Source organism: Eubalaena glacialis, chromosome 3 (genome assembly GCF_028564815.1).
Source record: "Eubalaena glacialis isolate mEubGla1 chromosome 3, mEubGla1.1.hap2.+ XY, whole genome shotgun sequence".
Taxonomy (NCBI): Eukaryota; Metazoa; Chordata; class Mammalia; order Artiodactyla; family Balaenidae; genus Eubalaena; species Eubalaena glacialis.
This window is the reverse complement of record NC_083718.1, coordinates 25,235,159-25,260,025: the sequence shown is the minus strand read 5'-3', so window position 1 is coordinate 25,260,025 and position 24,867 is coordinate 25,235,159. Positions and strand designations below refer to the sequence as shown.

The window sequence follows — 24,867 nt, the reverse complement described above, 5'->3', positions numbered from 1 at the left end:
AATCGTGGAATACATGTTCATCTAACAAATTAGCTTTAAAATATATAAAGTAACAACTGATAGAATGTGCATAGGGGAATACAAGAACTTTCAACAGTTGAAGATAGAGCTTTTAACTCTCCTCAGAAATTGGCAAGTTAAGCAGATGAAAAAAATCGAGACTTAGAAGTGTTTATTTTTTGAAGGTGGAACTTTTTAATGGCATAATTATTCCATTCTGTGTTAAAACATTTGGTAGAGCAGTGATTTTAAAAATTGATAAAAACTGGTTTCTCCCAAACTAGTTTCACCAAGGGAATTAGAGGTCAGTTAAATCTGTACCTAGTGGGGACCACCTAGTTTTGTTTTAAGCTATTTCTATTGGGATTTATACTCTGCAACTAGCACAGCAGTTCTAGCCAGTGTTAGAATTGTTCATACTATGATCAGCCCAGGTTCATTGCAAATAAAGCTTCTGGTAAAAAAAAAAAAAAAAATCATGCTACAGAAAAGAACAGAGAGGGTATGCAACACTGGAAATTCAACAGATTTAGGGACCACAGGAAAAAGTGGCTTTCTTCATTTAAAGGGCTGTCTACCATTTCTCCTCTTAACTTTTTCCAAACCTAAAAAATAACTACTTGGGAAGATGTGGTGAATATATGTGGGAATTTAAATCCTTGTTAGGAATTCAGTTTTTCCTTTAAACCCTTCACGTTCTCACTCAGTTTTGCTCCCTGGAAATGTTGGTTGGGGAAGGTTTGGAGGTTGGTTGTAGCAGCCTTTGGAGCAGCAGACACTATGTAGAACTAGTCTCTGTGAAAGTTCTTATTAAGAAATTTAAAGGGCGCTCTGCCTTGTCAGCAGTAAGGATCAGTCCACTGATGAGGCTGAGATGTAGCCAGGGTTTGGAGTTATTTTCTGTGTAAGAGAGCTCTTTTTAACCCAGAAAGGATCAATTCAAATCGTATACACAGGTTTGGCCTAGTCTAGTCTTGTCATAGCCACCGTCTAAGCTCTTCAGTCCTATCTGAACTGAAAAAATAAAAGGAATTTCCACCCTCATATCCAACTTAACCCAACCTGCCATATTAAAAGCAAAAACAAAAACAGTTTGTGCAGGGCTGGCTGGATAAGCCGCAGTAGGCTTAACTTTTTTTCTGGTATTGATCAGTACATGAGATTCTGTCCACTATCTCTGATTTGATTCCACCGTAGTCCTTTTCTTAGAGAATTTGAAGAAGAAATTGTCACTCTGCTCAGTTTTCTAGAGTTGACAGCCAGCCATTAGGGGGTGGCATTCTCTACTCTCCAGTCCAGGATGCAGATGGTGTGGCCTTCCTTCATTTCATTTGTGACATGCAGGAAGTTGGCATACACAGGGAAGGTTCCCTCTCCTGAGCCATTCTTGTAAACATCAGCTGTGATCTTCAGAGACATTGTAGAAACTGCAGCTGTAGTGCTTGTTATCTTTGTAGGAAGGAGTATAGCCAGACTCACAGGTCTTGCTGCACTTGGGAGTGTCTCTTCACCTCCATCACCTGGTAGCTGAGAGCCATTGAAATTGTGCTCACATTGTGGGATGGAATAGGGCCTACAGCCTACATGGGTGTCATAGAGGCCACCAGAGACCTTTCTTGGTCCAGAAATTCCAGGCTTTAGAGGGAAAGCCCCCATACAGCCATCCCCATACTTCGCAGTAGATGAGCAGGTTTTCAGCAGGCATCTCTGTGGGGGCATTCCTATTGGTGTCAATACAGATCTGATCAGAAATGGTTTTTATGGCCCCAAATGCCCAGGAAGAAACACAGGACTGTTGGTAATGTCTTTTTTAATGTTTAGACAGTTTAGCCACTATTCCTCGGTAGCAAAATGTTTTTGGCGTATCCATTTTCTTAGCAAACTGTACTCTCTGAGGCAGCTTGGATCTATCCAGGAAATGCTTAAAAAGCCCATTCAGTTCATATCCCCATTATGGAGGCTGAACAGTTCATCTGCAGGGGTTCAAAATAGGGTCTGCTTGGGATACTAGGCAGCACCATCAGGCAGAAAAGGATGGCTAGGGCCCACCACACTTTGGCATCTGGATCCTGGATTTACTGAAGTTGTGGAGACCCTAAGCCTGCAGTTGCCACGTCTAATCTCAATCTGGTGTCTGGAACCCGAGTCCACCATGTTGCTACTTGGACAAGATATAAAATATTTTAATGACATGATTGTCATGCTGAACCTAATAGATATATATAGAATTCTCCATCTAGCAGAGAATTACACATTTTTTTCTAGCACGTACAGATCCTTCTTAAAATTTACATGTTCTAGGCCACAAAGGGTGCTTCAGTAGCTTCCAAAAAATCATCATTATGCAGACCATAATCTCTGGCCTTAATAAAATACAATAAATATCAGATAGCTAAAAATGACCCAAATGTTTGCATACTTACAAGCATAGATCATAAGAGAAATTATAAAATTATTGGATATTAATGGAAATGCTGCACTTCAAAGTTTGTGAGATAATTAAAGTGAGATTTATAACTTATAATATATTTACCAGGAAGTAAGAAACTTTGGTAATTGCTATGGGCTGAACTGTGTCTCCTTCCCCACCCCTTCAAAAAAAATGGATATACTGAAGTCCTATCCTCCAGTACTTCAAACTGTGACAGTAATTTGGAAATAGTGTCTTTACAGAGTTAAGTTAAAATGAGGTCAGTAGGGTAGGCCCTAATCTAATATAATTGGTGTCTTTATAAGAAGGGGAAATTTGGACATAGGCATGGACAGAGGGAAGGTGACATAAAGACATAGGGGAGAAGTTGTCCATCTCCAGCCAGAGAGAGAGGCCTGGAACAGATCCTTCCTTCACGACTCTCAGAAGGAACCAACCCTGCTGATACCTTGATCTTGGACTTCTAGTCTACTGAACTGTGAGAACAAATAAATTTCTGTTGTTTGAGCCACCCAGTCGGCGATACTTCAGTACAGCAGCCCTAGCAAACTAATACAGTAACTAATGAGACAAATATTAATTGAGAAGTTGGAAAAAGAACTATAGAGTAAACAAAAAGGAAGGAAATAATAAGGCCAGAAATCTGTTAGAGAGTAGATATTATCAAAACCCAAAATTAGTTCTTTAAAAAAGTTAATATATTTAAAAATTGTTGGGTACATGATTTGTGCATTTTCAGAAAAAGCATAAATTTAATATACATCTATTAAGAAATAATAAAAGAGAATGTCTTTAATTTGATGAAGGATATGTGCCAAAAACCTAAAGCAGACATTAATGGAAAAACTTTACATGCATTCCATTTAAGATCAGGAATAAGACAAAGATGGTTAACAGTGTTTTTTATGTTACTGGAGTTCCTGGCCAGTGCCTTAAGAAAATAAATAGAAATGAATTAATGGGATTGGAAGAGAAGAGATAAATCTGTAAGTGTTTATAGATCACCTATATAAAAATCTGTAGGGGAAATAGACAAACTGTGTGTATTAATAAGATAATTTAGTATTTCTTAAATAAAAGATTGTTTTCTAAAAATCAGAATTCCTTTGTACTCAAAATAATTAGCTAGAAGAGATGATATAAGATACCATTCAGAATAATAAAAGAAAAATCAAGTTTCTAGAATTTAATCTGACAAGTAATGCACAAGATCTACATGGAGAAAATTCTAAAACTCTTATTAAAATGTATGATAAAAAGACCTGAAAAACAGATATACCATGTTCAAATATGGAACAAAATATTTCTGAAGATGTCAATTCTCCCTAAATTAATCTATAAGTTTTGTGGAATGCCAGTCAAAATTCAGTGGAATATTTTGAGAAATTTGACATATTAAATAATTTGCATAGAACTTCTGATTCTAACACACTTGTTTATTTCATACCAAATCTTCTGAAAACAACTAGAAAACCTTGATTAAAATATAAACTCATCTATTTGAAGGCATAAGAGCTATGAAATCATTAAGGACTCAAGGGGCTAAGAGTCACAGAAATAGGTTTTTTGAGAGGTGAACCCCCAACATTCAGCTTTACCTTTCTCTTAGAGGCAGTTGTCTAGAGGGCAGAGAAGTTAAAGACAACTTTCAGAAATCTCACAGGTAAGGGAAACAAAAATTGGAGTTCAGTTCTCAATAAAGAGGAGGGCTCTGTTAAATATCTCAGGTAGTTAATTGGAACCCCTGAAAGGCTACACCATTTGGTGTAAGGACAAATGGAAACAGGCCAGCCCTCACAAAACTCAACTCAGTTCTAATCAAATCAATCCCAGATTGGATTAAGGTAATCAGTGTAGTAGAAATGAAACATACAGTGATTTAAATTAAAACTTGATAGTTTTCACAGCAAAATGAAGAGAAGATTGGTGAACTGGAAAATAGGTCAGTAGGAAATACCTAGGCTGAAGCATGGAGAGGAAAAAAAATGGAAGGAAAGTTTAAAAATAAGTTAGGATTCATATTAGGCATAGTAAAAAAAATTAACATGTATGTATTTATATTTCCACAAGGAGATAAAAGAGAGAAAATGGGACAAAAACAACATTTGAAGAGAATGATGGCCGAGAATTTTTCAGAGCTAACTAAAAACATAAATCCATACATAGATTCAAGAATTCTGTTGACTCCATGACAGGATAAATACATCTAGGCACATAATACATCCAGCCATGTAATTGTAAAACTTCTGAAAACCATAGATAAAGATACAATTTTAATAGTAGTTAGAGGAAAGGGACATGTAACTTCCAATAAACAATGAGAAGACAATTAACCTTTTAACAGAAATGATGGAAGTTGAAGATAATAGAAAATGGCATCTTAAAAGTGCTGAAAGAAGGAAACTTGTCATCTATGATTCTATACCCAGCAAATATTTTTTAAAAATGAAGGCAAAAGAATGAAGTTGGATGTACCTCACACCATATAAAAAATTAACTCAAAACAGATCATAGACTTAAATGTAAGAGCTAAACCTGTGATACTCCTAGAAGGAAACATAGATGTAAACTTTTTTGACCTTGGTTTGGGCAGTAGTTTCTTAAATATATCACAATCACCAAATTACAAGCACCAAAGAAAAAAGAGACAAATTAGGTTTCATCAAAATTAAAAACTTCTGTGCTTCCAAATAACACTGTCAAGAAATTGAAGAGACATTTCACAGAATGGGAGAAAATATTTGCAAGTTGTATATCTGATAAGGGTCTATTGTCCCAAAATATATAAAGAATATTTATAACTCAACAATAAGAACACAAATAACCTAACTAAAAAATTGACAACTGATTTCAATAGAAATTTCTCCAAAGAAGATATATAAATAACCAATAAGCACATGAAAAGGTGCTCAACATCATTAGTCATTAGGGAAATACAAGTCAAAACGACAATGAGATACCACTTCTCACCCACTAAGGTGAATATAATTAAAAGACAGTAATAAGTGTTTGCAAGAATGTAGAAAGATTGGAACTCTTGTGCATTGCTGGTGGGAATGTAAAATGGTACAACTGCTTTGACAAACAACCATTCAGTTCAGCAATTCTATTCCTAGATACATGCCCAAGAGAATTGAAAACACATGTAAATGCAAAACCTTGTACATGAACTTTCGTAGTAGCCTTAGTCATATTAGCGAAGGAAACAGTCCAAATGCCCATCAGGTGATGAATGGATAAACAATTGTGGTATGTCCTTATAATGAGATATTATTCAGCCACACAGGGAATCAAGTACTGATATATGCTACAACATGGATGAACCTTGAAAGCATGCTAAGTGAAATTAATCAGACGTAAAAGGACATGTATGACTCAATTTATATGAAATATCCAGAATAGGCAAATCTAAAAAGACAAAGTAGATTAGTGGTTGTCAGGAGGTGGTGGGAGGGGGGAGTGAGGCATGCTTACTTCTGGGTGTGGGGGTTCTTTTTGGGGTGATAGATATATTCTGGCATTAGAGGTGGTGACTGTACAACTTTGTGAACATACTGAAAACCAGTGATTTATACACTTTAAAGGGTGAATTTTTATGGTATTTGAGTTATGTCTCAATAAAATTCTTTTAAATGAAGGTAAAATGAAGACAAAGAAAAATTGAGAATCTGTTTTTAGACAAAGAAAAAACTGAGAATCTGTCATCAGAAGACTTAAACTAAAGAAAATCCTAAAGGAAATCTTAACAGGAAGAAAGAAAATACTCCCAGATGAAGCACAGAAATGTAGGAAGGAACACAGAGCTTTGGAAAGGATAAATGTCTTTTGATGACTATATAAAACAATAACAATAATGTCTTGTAGGATATGTTAAGTATGTAGGCTTAGATTACATAACAACAATAGTACAATGAGTAGGAAATTGGGAAATTAATGTGTTCTAAATCTAATCATTGTCTGGAGGTGGTAAGAATACTAATTTAATACATTGATATTATAAGATGTAATCTTTAGGACAACCATTTAAAGAAAAGTAGTATAGTGTATAATTAATAAGCTATAGAGGTAGAAAAATCAAGTGATGGAAAATAAAAAAGAATATTGAGCAGATAGGATAAATAAGAAACATTAATACACCTAAACATTTAAGCAATTATACAAAATATAAATGGAGTAAATAATCGAAGTAAAAGAAAAAGATTGTTCACTTAGATGAAGAAGTAAAACTCAGGAATATCTGTTTAGAAGAGATACATCTTTAATATAAGAATATAGAAAAGGTACAAATTTTTAAAAGTTACAAATGAAAACAAAGTGATGTGGCTACTCCAAAATCAGACAAAGTAGACTTTAAGTCAAGAAGTATTTCTCCATCTAACCACATATAAAGAAAGAAATGCCGTATGTTAACAGATTCATGTGTCAGGAAAATATACATATACCCACTGAACTGTTTTACTCACAACACTGAAAACAAATGTGTGGTTTTTCTTTTTCTCATACCAACCAGTTCTCCAACTCTGGACACCATCTGGGCATCCGACGGTTCAGTTGAATTCTGATATTATCTGCCTGGGGTTAGCATAAGATCCGACAAGACTGCCCCTACTTCAGAAGCCATTTGCAAGTCCCAGGCCACCCGTACTTCTGACCAACCAGCTATAAATTAAGGGCTCCTATAACTCTTTCCTCAAGTTCAGTAATTTGCTAGGAGGACTCATAGAACTCAGGAAATATACTTAATATATTTTTTATTAATATATAAGTTTCAGGTGTACAACATTATAGCTTGACATCTGTATACGCTACAGAGTAATTACCCCCCAAAAGTCTCATTACCGTCTGTCACCATACAATTGACCCCTTCACCACTTTTGCCTACCCCACCAACCCCCTTTGCCTCTGGTAACCACTGATCTTTGCTCTGTATTGATGTTTGTTTTTCTTTTGTTTGTTTTGTTTTTTTAGATTCCACGTATGAGTGAAATCATACAGTATTTGTCTTTTTCCTTCTGACTTATTTCACTTAGCATAGTACCCTCTAGAGTCATCCGTGTTGTTGCACATAGCAAGATTTTATTCTTTTCTTATGGCTGAGTAGTATTCCATTGTATATATATACCCCATCTTTATCTATTCATCCATTGATGTACACTTAAGTTGTCCATATCTTGGATATTGTAAATAATGTTGCAGTGAGCATTGGGGTGCATAGATCTTTTTGATTTAGCGGTTTTATATTCTTTGGCTAAATACCCAGAAGTGGAATAGCTGGATCACATGGTAGTTCTATCCTTAACTTTTCGAAGAGTCTTCACACTGTTTTCCATAGTGGCTGCACCAGTTGGTTTTTCTTTTTCTCATACCAACCAGTGGTATGACACAGTGTTGGGAAAACTGGACAGCCATGTGCAAAAGAATAAAATGAGACCACCAAATTTACAATCCCACCAACAGTGTGCGAGTGTTCTCTTTTCTCCACATTCTTTCCAACACTTTCTATTTTTGTCTTTTTTTTTTTTTTTTTTTAAAGAGCACAACTGGAAGCAACCTTTATTATTTTATTTTTATTTTTTATTAATTTATTTTTATTTTTGGCTGTGTTGGGTCTTTGTTTCTGTGCGAGGGCTTTCTCTAGTTGTGGCAAGCGGGGGCCACTCTTCATTGCGGTGCGCGGGCCTTTCACTATCGCGGCCTCTCCTGTTGCGGAGCACAGGCTCCAGACGCGCAGGCTCAGTAATTGTGGCTCACGGGCCCAGTTGCTCCACGGCATGTGGGATCTTCCCAGACCAGGGCTCGAACCCGTGTCCCCTGCATTGGCAGGCAGATTCTCAACCACTGCGCCACCAGGGAAGCCCTTTTGTCTTTTTTATGATAGCCGTTATGATAGGTGTGAAGTAATATCTCATTGCAGTTTTGACTTGCATTTCCTTGATAATTAGTGATGTTGAACATCTTTTCATGTGTCTGTTGGCCATCTGTATGTCTTCTTTGGAAAAATGTCTATTCAGCTTCTCTGCTCATTTTTAAAATGGGTTCTTTGGGCTTTTGTTGTTGTGATTGAGTTATATGAGTTCTTTATATATTTTAGATATTACCTCCTTATCAGACACAAAAGATTTGCAAATATACTCTCCCACTCAGTAGGTTGCCTTTTCGATTTGGTGATGGTTCCCTTTGCTGTGCAGAAACTTTTTAGTTTGATGTACTCCCATTTGGTTATTTTTGCTATTGTTTCCCTTGCCTTGAAGTCAGATCCACAAAAACGTTGCTAAGGCTGATTTCAGTGAGGTTACTGCCTATGTTTTCTTCTAGGAATTTTATGGTTTCAAGTCTTACATTCAATTCTTTAATCTATTTTGAGTTAGTTTTTGTGTATGATGTAAGATGGTGGTCTAATTTTATTCTTTTGCACACAGCTATCCAGTTTTCCCAACACCATTTATTGAAGAGGTTGTCCTTTCTCCATTGTATGTTCTTTGCTCCTTTGTTGTGAATTAATTACCCATATATGTGTGGGTTTATTTCTGGAATCTCAGTTCTTTTCCATTGAGCTCTGTGTCTGTTTTTGTGTCAACACCATACTGTTTTGATAACTATAGCTTTGTAGTATAGTTTGAAACCAGGAAGCATGATACCTCCAGCTTTTTTTTTTTTTTAACATCTTTATTGGAGTATAATTACTTTACAATGGTGTGTTAGTTTCTGCTTTATAACAAAGTGAATCAGTTGTACATATACATATATCCCCATATCTCTTCCCTCTTGCATGTCCCTCCCTCCCACCCTCCCTATCCCACCCCTCTAGGTGGTCACAAAGCACCGAGCTGATCTCCCTGTGCTATGTGGCTGCTTCCCACTAGCTATCTATTTTACATTTGGTAGTGTATATATGTCCATGCCACTCTCTCACTTTGTCCCAGCTTACCCTTCCCCCTCCCCATATCCTCAAGTCCATTCTCTAGTAGGTCTGCGTCTTTATTCCCATCTTGCCCCTAGGTTCTTCTTGACCATTTTTGTGTGTGCTTTTTAGATTCCATATATATGTGTTAGCATACTGTATTTGTTTTTCTCTTTCTGACTTACTTCACTCTGTATGACAGACTCGATGTCCATCCACCTCACTACAAATAACTGAATTTCGTTTCTTTTTATGGCTGAGTAATATTCCATTGTATATATGTGCCACATCTTCTTTATCCATTCATCCGATGATGGACACTTAGGTTGCTTCCATGTCCTGGCTATTGTAAATAGAGCTGCAATGAACATTTTGGTACATGACTCTTTTTGAATTATGGTTTTCTCAGGGTATATGCCCAGTAGTGGGATTGCTGGGTCGTATGGTAGTTCTATTTTTAGTTTTTTAAGGAACCTCCATACTGTTCTCCATAGTGGCTGTATCAATTTACATTCCCACCAACAGTGCAACAGGGTTCCCTTTTCTCCACACCCTCTCCAGCATTTATTGTTTGTAGATTTTTTGATGATGGCCATTCTGACCGGTGTGAGATGATACCTCATTGTAGTTTTGATTTGCATTTCTCTAATGATTAATGATGTTGAGCATTCTTTCATGTGTCTGTTGGCAATCTGTATCTCTTCTTTGGAGAAATGTCTATTTAGGTCTTCTGCCCATTTTTGGATTGGGTTGTTTGTTTTTTTGTTATTGAGCTGCATGAGCTGCTTGTAAATCTTGGAGATTAATCCTTTGTCAGTTGCTTCATTTGCAAATATTTTCTCCCATTCTGAGGGTTGTCTTTTGGTCTTGTTTATGGTTTCCTTTGCTGTGCAAAAGCTTTTAAGTTTCATTAGGTCCCATTTGTTTATTTGTGTTTTTATTTCCATTTCTCTAGGAGCTGGGTCAAAAAGGATCTTGCTGTGATTTATGTCATAGAGTGTTCTGCCTATGTTTTCCTCTAAGAGTTTGATAGTGTCTGGCCTTACACTTAGGTCTTTAATCCATTTTGAGTTTATTTTTGTGTATGGTGTCAGGGAGTGTTCTAATTTCATACTTTTACATGTACCTGTCCAATTTTCCCAGCACCACTTATTGAAGAGGCTGTCTTTTCTCCACTGTATATGCTTGCCTCCTTTATCAAAGATAAGGTGACCATATGTGCGTGGGTTTATCTCTGGGCTTTCTATCCTGTTCGATTGATCTATATTTCTGTTTTTGTGCCAGTACCAAACTGTCTTGATTACTGTAGCTTTGTAATATAGTCTGAAGTCAGGGAGCCTGATTCCTCCAGCTCTATTTTTCGTTCTCAAGATTGCTTTGGCTATTCGGTGTCTTTTGTGTCTCCATACAAATTGTGAAATTTTTTGTTCTAGTTCTGTGAAAAATGCCAGTGGTAGTTTGATAGGGATTGCATTGAATCTGTAGATTGCTTTGGGTAGTAGAGTCATTTTCACAATGTTGATTCTTCCAATCCAAGAACATGGTATATCTCTCCATCTATTTGTATCATCTTTAATTTCTTTCATCAGTGTATTATAATTTTCTGCATACAGGTCTTTTGTCTCCTTAGGTAGGTTTATTCCTAGATATTTTATTCTTTTTGTTGCAATGGTAAACGGGAGTGTTTTCTTAATTTCACTTTCAGATTTTTCATCATTAGTATATAGGAATGCAAGAGATTTCTGTGCATTAATTTTGTATCCTGCTACTTTACCAAATTTATTGATTAGCTCTAATAGTTTTCTGGTAGCATCTATAGGATTCTCTATGTATAGTATCATGTCATCTGCAAACAGTGACAGCTTTACTTCTTCTTTTCCGATTTGGATTCCTTTTATTTCTTTTTCTTCTCTGATTGCTGTGGCTAAAACTTCCAAAACTATGTTGAATAATAGTGGTGAGAGTGGGCAACCTTGTCTTGTTCCTGATCTTAGTGGAAATGGTTTCAGTTTTTCACCATTGAGGACAATGTTGGCTGTGGGTTTGTCATATATGGCCTTTATTATGTTGAGGAAAGTTCCCTCTATGCCTACTTTCTGCAGGGCTTTTATCATAAATGGGTGTTGAATTTTGTCGAAAGCTTTCTCTGCATCTATTGAGATGATCATATTGTTTTTCTCCTTCAGTTTGTTAATATGATGTATCACGTTGATTGATTTGCGTATATTGAAGAATCCTTGCATTCCTGGAATAAACCCCACTTGATCATGGTGTATAATCCTTTTAATGTGCTGTTGGATTCTGTTTGCTAGTATTTTGTTGAGGATTTTTGCATCTATGTTCATCAGTGATATTGGCCTGTAGTTTTCTTTCCTTGTGACATCTTTGTCTGGTTTTGGTATCAGGGTGATGGTGGCCTCGTAGAATGAGTTTGGGAGTGTTCCTCCCTCTGCTATATTTTGGAAGAGTTTGAGAAGGATAGGTGTTAGCTCTTCTCTAAATGTTTGATAGAATTCACCTGTGAAGCCATCTGGTCCTGGGCTTTTGTTTGTTGGAAGATTTTTTTTTTTTTTTTTTAATAAATCTGTGTTTTTTTGTTTTTTTGTTTTTTAAAGGCAAATCCTCAAGTGACTTGTTTCTTTGTTTTTTGTTTTTTGTTTTTTTTTTAATTTATTTATGGCTGTGTTGGGTCTTCGTTTCTGTGCAAGGGCTTTCTCTAGTTATGGCAAGCGGGGGCCACTCTTCATCGCGGTGCGCGGGCCTCTCACTATCGTGGCCTCTCTTGTTGCGGAGCACAGGCTCCAGACGCGCAGGCTCAGCAATTGTGGCTCACGGGCCCAGTTGCTCCATGGCATGTGGGATCTTCCCAGACCAGTGCTCGAACCCGTGTCCCCTGCATTGGCAGGCAGATTCTCAACCACTGCGCCACCAGGGAAGCCCTGTTGGAAGATTTTTAATCACAGTTTCAATTTCAGTGCTTGTGATTGGTCTGTTCAAATTTTCTATTTCTTCCTGGTTCAGTCTCAGCAGGTTGTGCATTATTAAGAATCTGTCCATTTCTTCCAGGTTGTCCATTTTATTGGCATAGAGTTGCTTGTAGTAATCTCTCATGATCGTTTGTATTTCTGCAGTGTCAGTGGTTACTTCTCCTTTTTCATTTCTAATTCTATTGATTTGAGTCTTCTCCCTTTTTCTCTTGATGAGTCTGGCTAATGGTTTATCAATTTTGTTTATCTTCTCGAAGAACCAGCTTTTAGTTTCATTGATTTTTGCTATTGTTTCCTTCATTTCTTTTTCATTTATTTCTGATCTGATCTTTATGATTTCTTTCCTTCTGCTAGCTTTGGGGTTTTTTTGCTCTTCTTTCTCTAATTGCTTTAGGTGCAAGGTTAGGTTGTTTATTCGAGATGTTTCCTGTTTCTTGATGTAGGCTTGTATTGCTATAAACTTCCCTCTTAGAACTGCTTTTGCTGCATCCCATAGGTTTTGGGTCGTCGTGTCTCCATTGTCATTTGTTTCTAGGTATTTTTTGATTTCCCCTTTGATTTCCTCAGTGATCACTTCGTTATTAAGTAGTGTATTGCATAGCCTCCATGTGTTTGTATTTTTTACAGATCTTTTCCTGTAATTGATATCTAGTCTCATAGCATTGTGGTCGGAAGAGATACTTGATACGATTTCAATTTTCTTAAATTTACCAAGGCTTGATTTGTGACCCAAGATATGATCTATCCTGGAGAATGTTCCATGAGCACTTGAGAAAAATGTGTATTCTGTTGTTTTTGGGTGGAATGTCCTATAAATATCAATTAAGTCCATCTTGTTTAATGTATCATTTTAAGCTTGTGTTTCCTTATTAATTTTCTGTCTGGATGATCTGTCCATTGGTGTAAGTGGGGTGTTAAAGTCCCCTACTATGATTGTGTTACTGTCGATTTCCCCTTTTATGGCTGTTAGTATTTGCCTTATGTATTGAGGTGCTCCTATGTTGGGTGCATAAATATTTACAATTGTTATACCTTCCTCTTGGATCGATCCCTTGATCATTATGTAGTGTCCTTCTTTGTCTCTTGTAATAGTCTTTATTTTAAAGTCTATTTTGTCTGATATGAGAATTGCTACTCCAGCTTTCTTTTGATTTCCATTTGCATGGAATATCTTTTTCCATCCCCTCACTTTCAGTCTGTATGTGTCTCTAGGTCTGAAGTGGGTCTCTTGTAAACAGCATATATATGGGTCTTGTTTTTGTATCCATTCAGCCAGTCTGTGTCTTTTGGTGGGAGCATTTAATCCATTTACATTTAAGGTAATTATCAATATGTATGTTCCTATTCCCATTTTCTTAAATATTTTGGGTTTGTTATTGTAGGTGTTTTCCTTCTCTTGTGTTTCTTGCCTAGAGAAGTTCCTTTAGCATTTGTTGTAAAGCTGGTTTGGTGGTGCTGAACTCTCTCAGCTTTTGCTTGTCTGTAAAGATTTTAATTTCTCCATCAAATCTGAATGAGGTCCTTGCTGGGTAGAGTAACCTTGGTTGTAGGTTTTTCTCCTTCATCACTTTAAGTATATCCTGCCACTCCCTTCTGGCTTGCAGAGTTTCTGCTGAAAGATCAGCTGTTAACCTTATGGGGATTCCCTTGTGGGTTATTTGTTGTTTTTCTCTTGCTGCTTTTAATGTGTTTTCTTTATATTTAATTTTTGATAGTTTGATTAATATGTGTCTTGGCATGTTTCTCCTTGGATTTATCCTGTATGGGACTCTCTGTGCTTCCAGGACTTGATTAACTATTTCCTTTCCCATATTAGGGAAGTTTTCAACTATAATCTCTTCAAATATTTTCTCAGTCCCTTTCTTTTTCTCTTCTTCTTCTGGGACCCCTATAATTCGAATGTTGGTGCGTTTAATGTTGTCCCAGAGGTCTCTGAGACTGTCCTCAGTTCTTTTCATTCTTTTTTCTTTATTCTGCTCTGCAGTAGTTATTTCCACTATTTTATCTTCCAGGTCACTTATCCGTTCTTCTGCCTCAGTTATTCTGCTATTAATCCCGTTTCGAGTATTTTTAATTTCATTTATTGTGCTTTTCATCGTTGCTTGGTTCCTCTTTAGTTCTTCTACGTCCTTGTTAAATGTTTCTTGCATTTTGTCTATTCTATTTCCAAGATTTTGGATCATGTTTACTATCATTATTCTGAATTCTTTTTCAGGTAGACTGCCTATTTCCTCTTCATTTGTTAGGTCTGGTGTGTTTTGACCCTGCTCCTTCACCTGCTGTGAGTTTTTTTGTCTTCTCATTTTGCTTATCTTACTGTGTTTGGGGTCTCCTTTTCACAGGCTGCAGGTTCGTAGTTCCCGTTGTTTTTGGTATCTGTCCCCAGTGGCTAAGGTTGGTTCAGTGGGTTGTGTAGGCTTCCTGGTGGAGGGGACTAGTGCCTGTGTTCTGGTGGATGAGGTTGGATCTTGTCTTTCTGGTGGGCACGTCCATGTCTGGTGGTGTGTTTTGGGGTGTCTGTGGCCTTATTATGATTTTAGGCAGCCTCTCTGCTAATGGATGGGGCTGTGTTCCTGTCTTGCTAGTTGTTTGGCATAGGGTGTCCAGCACTGTAGCTTGCTGGTCGTTGAGTGAAGCTGGGTCTTGATGTTGAGATGGAGATCTCTGAGAGATTTTCGCCGTTTGGTATTACGTGGAGCTGGGAGGTCTCTTGTGGACCAGTGTCCTGAAGTTGGCCCTCCCACCTCAGAGGCACAGCCCTGATGCCTGGCTGGAGCACCAAGAGCCTTTCATCCACACGGCTTGCCTCTTTATTGGCTTCCGAGCAGCGAGCAGTCGGATTCCCACTTTCGGTAATCGGGATTGTTTTCTTAATTTCTCTTTCGTATAGTTCTCTTTTAGTGTATAGAAATGCCATGGATTTCTGTGTATTGATTTTGTATCCTGCAACTTAGCTTAATTCATTTGTTAGTTTTTTGATGGAGTCTGTAGGGTTTTCTATATATAGGGTTTTCTATATATATATTTGCACTTCTGCAAATAGTGCCAGTTTCACTTCTTTCCAACTTTGAGTCCTTTTATTTCTTTTTCTTGTCTGATTGCTGTGGCTAGGATTTCCAATGCTGTGTTGAATAGAAATGGTGAGAGTGGGCATCCTTGTCTTGTTCCTGTTAGAGGAAAAGCTTTCAGCTTTTCACCGTTGAATTGTATGATGTGGGTTTGTCATATGTTGCCTTTATTATGTTGAGGTACATTCCCTCTGTGCATACTTGTTGAGAGTTTTTATCATAAACAAATGTTGAATAATATCAAATGCTTTTTCTGCATTTATTGAGATGATTATATGATTTTTGTCCTTTATTTTGTTAATGTGGTGTGTCACATTGTTTGATTTGCAGATGTTGAACCATCCTTGCATCCCTGGGATAAATCCCACTTGTTCATGGTGTATGATCCTTTTAATGTATTGTTGAATTCAGTTTGCTAATATTTTATTGAGAATTTTACATCTGTGTTAATCATGGATATTGGCCTATAATTTTTTCTTTCCTTCCTCCCTCCCTCCCTCCCTTTCTTTCTTTCTCTCTCTCTCCCTCCCTTCCTCACTCCCTCCCAACCTCCCTCCCTCCTTCCATCCCTTCCTTTCTTCCTTCCTGTCCTTGTCTGGTTCTGTATCAGGGTAATGCTGGCTTCATTAAAAGTGTTTGGAAGCATTCCCTCCTCTTCAGTTTTTTGGAAGAGTTTTAGAAAAATAGGCATTAACTGTTCTTTGAACATTTGGAATAATTCACCAGTCAATTGGTTTAGTTCTGGATTTTTGTTTATTGGGAGTTTTTTGATTATTGATTCAATTTTGTTACTAGTAATCGGTCTAGTCAGATTTTCTTTTTTTAAAATTTTCAGTCTTGGTAGATTGTATATTTCTGGAAATTTATCTCTTTTTTCTAGGTTTTCCAGTTTGTTGGTGTATATGTGTTGCTAATGTTCTCTTATGATCCTTTGTATTTCTGTGGTATCAGTTTTAACTTACCTCTTTCATTTCTGATTTTATGTTTTTGAGCCCTCTTTTTTCCTTGTTTAGTCTAGCTAGAGGCTTATTGATTTTTTTTTTTTTTTTTTTTTTTGTCTTCTCAAAGAACCAGCTCTTGGTTTCATTGAGCTCTTCTATTGTTTTTTTAATCTCAGTTTTATTTATTCATTTTCTTATATTTAGTATTTCCTTCCTTCTACTAACTTTGGGCTTTGTTTGTTCTGTTTTTTTTTTCCCGCTAGTTCCTTTAGGTGTAAAATTAGATTGTTTATTTGAGATTTTTTTTTATCTCTTTGAGACAGGCCTGTATTGCTATGAACTTCCCTCTTATGACTGCTTTTGCTTCATCCCATAGATTTTGGTACATTTTATTTGTGTTTTCATTTGTCCCTAGGTATTTTTTGATTTCTCCTTTGATTTCTTCAATGACCCATTGGCTGTTCAGTAGCATTTTGTTTAATCTCCATGTTTTTGTGGGTTTTTTTTTTTCAATTTTCTTCTTGTAATTGATGTCTAGTTTCATACCATTGTGGTCAGAAAAGACACTTGATATGATTTCAGTTTTTTTTTGAATTTATTGAGACTTGTTTTGTGGCTTAACATGTGATCTATGCATGTGGGAGAGAATGTTACATGTACACTTGAGGAGAATGTGTATTCTGCTGCTTTTGGATGCTGTATTCTCTATATATCTGTTAACTCTATCTGGTATAATGTGTCATTTAAGACCAGTGTTTCCTCACTGAATTTTCTGTCTAGATGATATGTCCATTGCTGTAAGTGGGGTGTTAAAGTCCCCTACTATTATTGTATTGCTTTCACTTTTTCCCCCTTAGGTCCGTTAATATTTGCTTTATATATTTTTCATGCTCCTATGTTGGGTGCATGTATATCTATAAATGTTATGTCTTCTTGGTGGATTGAACCCTTTATCATTATGTAGTGCCCTTGTCTTTTATAAGTCTTTGTTTTAAAGTCTATTTTGTCTGATATGAATATAGCTACACCACCTCTTTCCATTTCCATTTGCATGGAATATATTTTTCTATCCCTTCACATACAGTCTGTGTGTATTCTTACTTTTGAATTGAGTCTCTTGTAAGCAGCATGTAGATGGGTCTTCTTTTTATCCATTCAGCCACTGTGTATGATTTTTGATTTGTGAATTTAGTCCATTTGCATTTAAATTAATTATTGATTGGTATTTACTTATTGCCATTTTGTTAGTGGTTTTCTGGCTGTTTTTGTAGCTCCTCTCTGTTCTTTCTTCTTCTCTTTCTCTCTTGTTTGCTGGCTTTTTCTGGGGTTATATTTAGATTCCTTTCTCATTTTCTTTTGTATGTTTACTATAAGTTTGTGTGTGTGTGTGTGTGTGGTTACTATGAGGTTCACATACAGCATCTTAAGTATACAGTAATCTTTTTTAAGTTGATAGTAACTTTTTTGAAAGTTTTAAATGATTACTCCTCTGTCATCTTTTATATTTTTGATAACACCTTTTCCATGTTTTAATATTATGCTTTCCTTAACTAATCATTGTATTTTTAATTTTACTATTTTGTCTTTTAACCTTCATACTTGCTTTGTAAGTGATTTATCCACTACCTTTACTATATATTTACCTTTTCCCTTTTGTATGTTTTTTATTATTAATTAGTGTCTTTTTTTTTCAGCTTAAAGAAGTCACTTTAGCATTTCTTGTATGGCTGATGTAGTGGTAATGAACTCCACTCTTGCTGAGTTCTGAATGATAACCTTGATGGCTAGAGAATTCTTGATTGGAATTTTTTTTTTTTTCTTTTAACACTTGAATAAGTCATGCTACTCCCTGTGGCCTGTAAAATTTCTGCTGAAAAATCTGCTTATAGCTTCATGGGGTTTCCCTTGTATGTAATAGGTTGTTTTTTTCTTTATGCTTTTAAGATTCTCTCTTTACCCTTAACTTTTATCATTTTAATTATAATGTGTGTCACTGTGGTTCTCTTTGGTTTCATCTTATTTGGAACTCTCTGGGCTTCCTCAACTTGTATGTCTGCTTCCTTCCCCAGATAGAGTTTTCAGCCATTATTTCTTTTCTTTTTTTTAAAAATTTATTTATTGTATTTATTTATTTTTTGGCTGTGTTGGGTCTTCGTTGCTGTGTGCAGGCTTTCTCTAGTTGCATCGAGTGGGGGCTACTCTTTGTTGTGGTGCTCGGGCTTCTCATTGAGGTGGCTTCTCTTGTTGTGGAGCACGGGCTCTAGGCGCGTGGGCTTCAGTAGTTGTGGCACACAGGCTCAGTAGTTGTGGCTTGCGGGCTCTAGAGCACAGGCTCAGTAGTTGTGGTGCACGGGCTTAGTTGCTCCGCGGCATGTGGGATCTTCCTGGACCAGGGATCGAACCCATGTCCCCTGCATTAGCAGGCGGATTCTTAACCACTACACCACCACGGAAGCCCCAGCCATTATTTCTTAAAATAATTGTTCTGGCCCTTTCTTTCTCTCTTCTCCTTCTGGGACCCCTATAATGCAAATGTTATTCACCTTGATGTTGTTCCAGAGGTCCCTTAAGGTATCTTCAATTTTTAAATTCTTTTTTCATTTTGCTGCTCTGTCTGGGTCATTTCCATTGCTTTGTCTCAGCTCACTGATTCATTCTTCTACTTCATCCAGTCTGATTTTGAGCCCCTCAAGTATTTTTTCAGTTTAGTTATAACTTCTGTTTGGTACTTTCTTATATTTTCTATCTCTTTGTTTTTAGTTTTTGTTTTGGTTTTGGTTTTTTTTGGCTGCACGGTTTGTGGGATTTTAGTTCCCTGAGCAGGGATTGAACCCGGGCCCTGGCAGTAAAAGTACCAAGTCCTAACCACTGGACTGCCAGGGAATTCCCTCTATCTCTTTGTTGATGTCCTCACTGTGTTCTTTCTTCTCCCGGGTTCAGTGAGCCATCTTTACAGCATTACTTCTAACTGTTGTGTAAATTGCTTATCTCTGTTTCATTAAGGCCTTTCTCTGGAGATTTGTCTTGTTCTTTAGTTTGGAGCATATTTTTATGCCTCATTTGCCTATGTTTGTCTTCATGTATTGGGCGAAACAGCTACTCTTCCAATTTCAAAAGAGTGGTCTTGTGTAGGAGATGACCCATGAGGCCCAGAAGTGCCATTTCACCTGGCTATCAGTGCTAGGCACTCAAGGGATGGCACTCGTGTGGGGTGCATGCACTTGATGGCTGTGGCAGAGCTGTGGCTGCTCTGCAGGGAGGGCAGGGTGTGTTGCACTTGCCTGGCTCAGCTGCTGCATAGGGTGGGCTGGGTGCAGGGTGCTCATCCAGCCCCGCTGTAGTGTGGCTGGTGTGTGTGGTAAGTGGGGGTTCAGGGTGCTCACCTGACCAGGTTGTGGCATGACATAGGTAGAGCATCCCTCCTGGTGCTAACAGGCTAGAGGGAGGACACCAAAAATGGCATTCATCAGCTCCGTCATAAGCAAGTTAGAATGTTATTGCAAAGCTTGCCAGTGCTTCTGTCCCCAGAGAATGTTCCAACTGGCTCATGTCTCTCTGGCAGTTACTTTAAGATTAGTAAGTGGGTCTCCCTTGCTTATGGTGTAGGTGCTTTCCAAACCATTCCTTTTGCACTGGATCTCAGGGTGAGTGGGTCTGTATGTGACCCCTTTAATAGTGGGTTCTCCCTTCCCTTTGGTTCTGTGGTTCTCCTGGATTTAATTCCCATTTATTTGCTAAATCAGATGTTTTGGGGGGGGGCACCTTTCCTGTGCCAGACCCAAGGGTTGGGGTACCTCATGTAGTGCTCAATACCTTCACTCCTTGAGGAAGAGTTCTGTATTTTTGGAATCCCTGCTAACTGTGGGTAACTGCTCCTGGGCTGGTGTCCCAAGTAAAACCATGTCTCTGCCTCTCCTGCCCCTCTCCATGTGTCTCTTTTATCTTTTGTTGCCAAGGTGTTGTTCATCTAGTTCTCAGGTCCTTTTCAGAGGAAAACGTCTCCTTATGTAGCTGCACATTTGTTGTGTTAATGGGAGGAGGTGAGTTCAGGGTCTTCCTATGCCTCCATCTTTATCTTCTCCCAGAAGTTTACTTGATATTACTGGTTTATTGTAACAGATACGACTCAGGAACAGCCAAATGGAAGAGATGTATAGGGTAAGGTATGGAAGGAGAGGTATGGAGCTTCCATGCCCTTTCTGAGTGTGTCACTGTTCCAGCACCTTGATGTGTTCAGCAACCTGGAAGCTCCCAGAAGCCCTTCAATTAGGGGTTTTTATGGAGATTTCATTACATAGGCATTATTGATGAAATTGTTGGCCATTAACAACTCAGTCTCTAGCCTCTCTCCCCTTCTCTGCATGTTGGGGGTGGGGCTGAAAGTCACAAGATTCTAATAATGGAGTAGTCTTTCTGGCAACCATCCCCCCACACTGAACTATCTAGGGCCACTACTCATCTCCTTAACATACAAAAGAATATTATAACTCCACAAATTCAAAGGGTTTTAGGAACTGTGTGCCAGGATCTAGGGACAAAGGCAAAATATTTATTTTTATTATACTACATCCATTATAACTTTGTATTGTCTAATTGACAGTTTTTATGTATATAGAGCAAAAATGGACAGAACTAAAAGGATAGACATATCAATTTCATAGTAGGAAGTTTTAACAGTTTTCATAGCTGATAGAAGTAGACAAAAATCAGTAAGGAATAAAAGATGTGAACAACAATTAACAGACAACTTAATTGATATAGTACACTATGCTCAACAGCTGACGAACACATGGAACATTTACCATTTATTAGTATGTCAAGATGCAGTAGATTTTTTTGTATATGGACCTTGTATCCTGTGACCATTTTAAATCCATTTATTAGTCTTAGGAGATATTTTTTACATGTATGGCTTCCTGTTAGATTATCTATGTTGTGTGCTGTCTGGTCTTTATTTCCTGTTCCTACCTGCTTTACAGTTACCAACATGAAATTCATGTTGTAATTCAAATTACCAACATGAAAATTCAATCTCCAGAGTTTGGCAGACACCTTCATGGTGAAAGCCAGCTATGCTTGCTTGTTTTTTAGTATTCTTAGATGCACTTAGTTTTGATGCTATACCAGTTTCTTTCATCCTAGTTCTGAAATATGTTTAAAATGTGATTTTAATAGTTTTTCATATTTACTATCTTTAGAAAGCTCATTCAAAGTATCTAATCTTATATACCACCAAAAATAGAAGTGTTTATTTTTCTATATGAATTTTAGATGCAACTTGTCTACTTAAAAAAAGTGTTATTTTCATTGGGATAATGTTAAATTTACAGATTAATTAAAGGAGAATTGATACCCAGTCTTCTTTGGGATTACAATGTGATTTATAATTTTTGAGAAGAAAGATGGGCAGTTTTCCTAAACTTTTGGCTCATTTACTAGGTATTTTTTCTTCTGTTGCTGTTGTTGGGATAGTTTACTACCATTATATTCTGATTTTTTTTCTTGGAAAATATGAAAGCTATTATTTTATATATACTAGTTCTTTAATATTACTTTGGTTACCAGCTGCCTTACCAAAGTACCTTGTGGTTTCTGATAGTTTCCTTTTCATTTATTATTTTATTCCTTTTAAAGTATACAATTATATCTTCTGGCACAAATGCAAACATTTGGAATATACACTGACAGTTTCTTTATGTGCTCTCTTTAGTCTTTGAGTTTATTAATTTTGAGCTTTAACTCCCTATGTCATTGCTCTTACCTGTGCCTTAATTTTCTTCTGTAACGTAATTTGGACTATGGTTTCTCCATTCTTGTCTCTATCTAATCCCATTTTATTCATCCTAGATTTCAGGAATTCTTTAAAATATCTGATTCGTTGATGTTATTCTTCTTATTTTCCAGTGTTGTAATTTTATTCCTTTGAACAATATATATTTTCTGTAATTTCATGAGATTGAGAGTGAGAGAGAAGTAAATGAGTGTCCCTCGTTTACCATCTCAAAACCGTCTTTAAATACTAACAAAAAGAAAACATCAACAAAAGTCAGTGTACCTGGCTCTTGTGCTTCAGTAATTGAATATTTCTTGACTGGTCTGCACAGCTGAGGTTCTTTATACTACTTAAGTGTTTCCATCCGTTGAGAATCCCAATCTTCCCTGTTCTGCGTCTACATACCTTTCATAAATGTCTCTAGTCCCTGTACTCTTGAATCCTGGATGTTTTTGATACTCTTTATTTCTGGGCTGTAAGACGTTGCATCCATGTAAGGACATAAGGTTCCAGTTACTCTGTTCTCTTTGCCTCTGGGTTTTAACTGGTATGTTGTAGCCAGATCAGGTTCAGTGTTACCAGGATCCGCTGTTAAAAAAGATTAAGGAACTTGGAGCCAAGCTGGAGACTTCCCACTACCTTCCCTCAAATGTAAACCTTTGTTCCCCACTTTGGATCTCAAAATAGACAAAAATTATGTATATCCAGCTAGCTGAATTGAGGTTTCCAGTCAGCCTTAGAAACTCATTTGCTAGTGGAACAGAGTCATATTAAGATACGGGCTTCTAGGCTGATTGCTAGAGGACAAGTCTTGAGTCTTAATCCACTTGTTAATCGTGGACAGAAGTGAAGGAGAATTACTCCTTTGTTTTTCAACACTTGTCTCTTGAGTCTAATAGAGAGGGTAGAACCTTTCTCGCTTTAAATATAGACTATTTTTATTCACTCCAAATTTGAACTCTAGGAATAAAAAAGCAGCAGGATAAGTTTTACAGAAATGGGAAGTAGAGCAGAGTGAATTTGCCCAGGCACTCACCTTTTATTGATACAGTTCCTGCAGATACTTTGAAATGACTCATGCATTATATTTAAGGCCAATATTAATGGATATTGTGTTTTCAGAGAAAGTGGAGGTCATCTCGGCCTAACAAAATATATTTTGTTATTACTGTTGCTTCTTTAAAATCATTACATATTTGCAAATGAGTGAAAGAATTGATGGCAGAATGCGATCAGTGAAAGAATTGAATGGGAAAATGAAATCAGTAGATTAATGAGTTTATAAAAATGGGAGTGAAGATGTAAGATACTTTTATCTTTCTAATGGGGAAGGTGAGAACCTTGTACAACTTCTTCCTAGCACTTATACTTTTAACTTTTAAATTCCTTATTTCTGTGTTTAATGTTTGTCTCCACCAATAGACTCTTAGTGAAGGCAAGGACTGAATTTCTTTATTCATTATACTCAGTACTTAGCACAATACTTTTAAATATAATAATTTTCCTTATTGGAGATTAAAAACAGAAAAATGAAGTTCTTTTTTTCTTTCATGCTTCTCTATTTTGACTAATGAAAAAAATACTTATTAATTATATACTATAATCCAAACATGTTCCATACCCTTGATTAGGATCACAGTCTAATCTACAAGAGGGAAAGGTACACAGCATTGAGATCTACTTCTGTAATTTTGGGGGCATTTCTTTCCAATTTTATTTCTATTCATAGATAATAAAATTGGGATAGTTTTATAAACATTGATATCTAACCAGCTTTTCTAACCAAATATTTTAAGTCTTTTCCCCATATGTCGAAACATTTCTTTTAAACCTGATTTCTAATGGCTCCATAGAAGTCCATTATGTGGAAGCTCTGTAATTTATTTAACAATAATGTTAAGCTGCAATGTATGCTCCATGAATATAGGAATTTTTTCCCTGTCAGTTCACTGCAATTCCCCAGCACCTACAACAGTGTCTAGTACATAGCAGGTGCTTAATACATAAAAAATGAATGAAATATTTAGGTTGTTCTATTTTTTCTATATTAGAAATAATGCTATCCAAAGCATTTTTGTACAAAATGCTTTCACTGTATTTCAGATGCTTTTCTAAATAATTACTTCTAGAAGAAACTTCTAGAAGAGGACCTTGCTGGTTGAAATGATATGGACAAACATATGATTTCAGAGTCATTTTCTCTATGAAATAATGTTATCTGTGGCTTTCTTTTTTTTTTTTCACATTTCAGTTTTATAAATTTTCTATAATAATTATATTCTAAAAGAATCAAAATAGTTATTTTTTTCTTTTAAGTGCATTTCTTTTATTCAGGGAGCAGTTAGTGATCTTGTGCCTGGAATATAGGGTTTTTTGTTGTTGGTAGTGAAAGAAGAGGATTGAAAGTTTTCTTGGGCAGATGCAGTGAATGATTTGGTATGCTATTCTAAGGAACGTTATTTCACAGGAATGGGAGTCCTATCAAATGTTAATAAGCAGAGTAGTGATAGAATCAGAATGATAAGAAAGATAATACTGATAGTGTAGAGGAAGGATTTGGTAGAGAAGAGACCAGAGGGAGGGAGATCCTGGATTTCTCACTCTCTAGCCTCCACATCATTCAATTAATCATTGATTTTTTTATCCTAAGTATTTCTTGAATTTCTTCCTCTCTTCCTTAGTTAGGTCCTCAATATCTTGCACCTCAGCTACTGCTGTAACCTTCTCATTTCTTTCCCTGCCTCAGAACCATTCTCCACAGAGCTA

The 24,867-nt window shown here is 36.7% G+C and overlaps 1 protein-coding gene, 1 non-coding gene and 1 pseudogene across 5 annotated transcripts in view; 1 reads left to right on the top strand and 2 right to left on the bottom strand.

Annotated features, from left to right (window-relative positions):
* The window catches only part of CDC42BPA (CDC42 binding protein kinase alpha), a 326,370-nt gene that overhangs the window by 71,116 nt on the left and 230,387 nt on the right, over positions 1-24,867 (top strand). The window lies entirely within an intron of this gene.
* Positions 1,128-22,170, bottom strand: LOC133088371 (cathepsin B-like; annotated as a pseudogene).
* On the bottom strand, positions 19,140-19,211 carry TRNAK-UUU (transfer RNA lysine (anticodon UUU)). The gene has a single exon. It is a non-coding gene; the product is annotated as a tRNA-Lys (tRNA).